Below are 3712 nucleotides of genomic sequence, written 5' to 3' on the forward strand. Positions count from 1 at the left end.
GGTGAAGTTGCCCTAAGGTTTCATGTTTAAAAATTTTGTTATATGGATATTTCCAAATCCGGTGGTCTAGGTCAAGTTTCTGTTAGTGTTTTTTTTTAAATAACATAAAAACAATTTGATGATATCGGTATTTTAGTCAGATTGGCGTTGTTGTAAAGGTGGCGAATTCATTAACTAGCGACTTTAGACCCCCCTCTTAGCGATTTCATATAAATCAAAAAGCAGGATTGGCTACACGAAAGTCTTATCGGGTCCATGTATATTGTAGGCAACCACTGACAAATAAAATGATTACTTCTGAATTAATCAAAACCAAATGATAATACATTGACTACGTTGTTTGAGTTCGTATCTCAGGACATGAAAAAAATCTAGTTCTCAAACAATTCCGTTTCTAAAGATAAATCAAAAGCTTAAAGAGAATTAATTTATCTAAATATTATATACCTAACGATTCATAACAAAATATAAAGAAGTTTTTTTTGAAATACGTTAAATTAATTAAACGTTTATATCTAAATAATTAGAAAATTAAAATACGTATATATAATATGTTAAAATAGAAGTATGTAATTATATAAATGTTTAAAAATAAACCTAAAATTGCCTATGGCGCAAGTAATAGGTTTTGTGTTATTGAGGAAAGTGTAGCGCAATATAGTATATATATAGTATAGTATATAATATATATTACTTGAGGTAGGGGTGCATATTATGAAAGAATAAAGAAGTAACTTCAAGGATTAGATGAAAAAGGATTTATAAATGTACATACCATAATGGATGAACATGCGGAACGCCCAATGTATTTAGCGGAGGAAGACTATTGCTTGGTTTTTACTAATTAAGTGTCTTTTTATTTACTATTTAAAAGTCGAATAATATTTAATATTAGTAAGAAAGATCTATGGTCAAGAAAACTAAAAAAAATCAGTGTGAAAATAAAAAAGAGGCAATAGTTTTGATTAAAATTGGAAATCTTAAAATCATATTGGGCAGAAAAGCTGAAGTCAATGTCCATTTGTATTTATTTATATTACATATTAACAATGATTAAACTAGGAAAAACTAAATTCAACATATACGTGGGGGGTCTAACAAAAGTTCGCTTAGTTGGCGAAAAAAAAAAACATTTTATTTAATATACTTAATTTTCATCCTTTTGTAATTTCTCAACATAATTTCCATTTATTTTAATACATTTCTTAAGTCGGTAGAGGCAACTTTCAAAACATTCCTCAAAATCGTTTTTTTTAAGCTTTTCAAGTTCGTCTTTAACTGAAGACTCTTCCCCTCATTTTTTTTTAAATTTTCGGAAACATCCAGAAATCACAAGGCACTAGGTTGGTAGAATAAGGTAATGGGCGAATTTCATTGAAACCAGAGAGCGCAAGAATGTTGTTGGTTATTTCAGTAGTGTGAGTGGGCGCATGATCGTAATGTAAAAGTAGCGATGAAGTTCCCCTTTTTTCTGGTTTCCCAACAAATGTTTGAAAACTTGTAGTAAGCTATGTACTACTTAGCATTTACCCACTGACCAGTTTCGAGTGAGATAGCACTATTACCCTGGCAGAGTAAAACGACTCTTCACTTTTGTAGCAGATTTTTGTTGTTATGCTATGACTGGGAGGATTTGCACCTTCTGAGCTCCGTACCATGAACTGCTGCTTGGTTTCCAGGTTAAACTTATAGAATCAAGATTCATTACCTGTTACGATTTTACTAAAAGTGCTATAATCTCCAATTTCAAAATTTTATAAGAAATATTTGCCAAAACGAACACGTCTTTATTTGGTGGTCATTAAAAAATCCTGAAACCCATCTAGAAAATTTCTTCGTGCAGTCAAAGTGATGATTTAATATTTGAGACAAAGCCATGTCATTCAAGCCCAGTTCATCATCTACCATTTCCTGTATCACTCTTGGATTTCGTCATTGTTTGTCTTCACCAGGGCTACATTTGTGTTGTCGGTGAAAGTCTTCGGGCGACCATCACGAGATTCGTCCTCAACAGAAACATGCCCAGTTTGGAATCTTCGAAACCACTTGGAAATGGCTGATGCATTCACTCCATATGCATTTTGGCATTCCTGGAAAATTTGCATAGGCTGAGTTGACGTCGAAATCCGAAGAGAATGGCAAAACCATTTTTTGCAGTGTTGGTGGTGGAATTTCTACCAACATTACATCACTAATCTTGCATTTTATCCTATCCATTCTTGTCCAATTTCAAGTAACATGAAATATCGTTAGACTTTAACAAATTGAGAAACAACTTTTGTTTTTTTCAGAAAAAAATGTATTAACGCCAACTAAGCGAACAAAAATAATTATTTCTTGTAAATCAAATTGTCTCAAATCTTAAAATGGACTCATAATAACTTTGCGCACTTCAACAAATGATACATCCTTCATCATTTTTAACTAAAAAAAATATTTGAATTCAAATATTAATTAAATTTAAAAATATATAATATTCAATGGAGTAAGCAGCAGTGCATGCTTGCACTGGCAATGACGGTTATTAAACAAGATTTTGTCTCTTGTCTAAAACAAAAAAAAAACAATATTATTTACACAATTACATCGATGGTCAAGAATTTGCCAGAGGAACTTTTGAACATGATGAATAAATGCATTAACATCATAAACATAATTAAATCTAGAACCCTAAATTAGCGAATGTTTGCAATACTGTGAAGTTCGTTGGTTGTCCCGATGCAAAGTCTTGACTAGATTGTTTGTGTATTGTAGATCAAAATATGCCCGAACTATACCTGCACCTCGATACTGGATAATCAAACTTGCATACATGACTTATATATTCGAGTATCTGAATGAATTAATAAATAAATGCAAGGTCGGAATAAGAATATAGTGACGTGCTACGACAAATTATACGGGTTAAAAAAAACTCGAACTTTGGCAGGAAGAGTTGCAAAAATGATGTTTAGAAATGTACTAAAGGACCTACCATAGTACAATGGATGGAAAACAAGCAAATAATTGTGGATTTGAAGAATGGCCCAACAACATTTTGTCGTGTCCCAGGGATGGAATTCTGGACACAGTGGAATATTGTCTGGTGTTTATAATAAGGACTTGAAATCTGTATAAAGGTATAGGTGTATCGATGGGAATGTTTACGCTTGGTCCCCTTTGTTTATATTAAAGTGTATCGAACTTGAATTACGATAGATGCTAATGTTTATATAACAATGCGACTAAGAGACGTTTTGGATGTCTCTAGTTCGTTAATACACTATACTAATAATAACAATTACAATAATAATGGTTGGACACAACAATTTAATGTTTCAGCAGAAATTTGATCACTATTTATGGAACAATACGATTGGATTTGAAATTCTTTTGTAACCTATGCAATAAATTCTACGAAAGCACTGTCTCTGCAAATTCGAGAGGAATTTCTAATATTTAGTAATGACGGTACGTCAAAACTTCACTTCGACGAAGTTCCATTAGATGTTTTCTGGATTTCTGTTTAAAAAATATCCTTGCATTTCCGACAACGCCATCCCAACACTATTTCTATTTTCGACTACATATTCATGTGAGCAAAGTTTTTCAACTCTTCTATTAACTAAAAATGATAAGTGTTCATGCTTAAAAAGTCTTGACCAAAAACTTCGTGTTCCTCTGTCAAATATCGAGCCAAATATAGACCAATTGTGTTCATTGAAACATGCGC

Source organism: Nicrophorus vespilloides, unplaced genomic scaffold, assembly GCF_001412225.1.
Source record: "Nicrophorus vespilloides isolate i.1.1-1 unplaced genomic scaffold, Nicve_v1.0, whole genome shotgun sequence".
NCBI lineage: Eukaryota > Metazoa > Arthropoda > Insecta > Coleoptera > Silphidae > Nicrophorus > Nicrophorus vespilloides.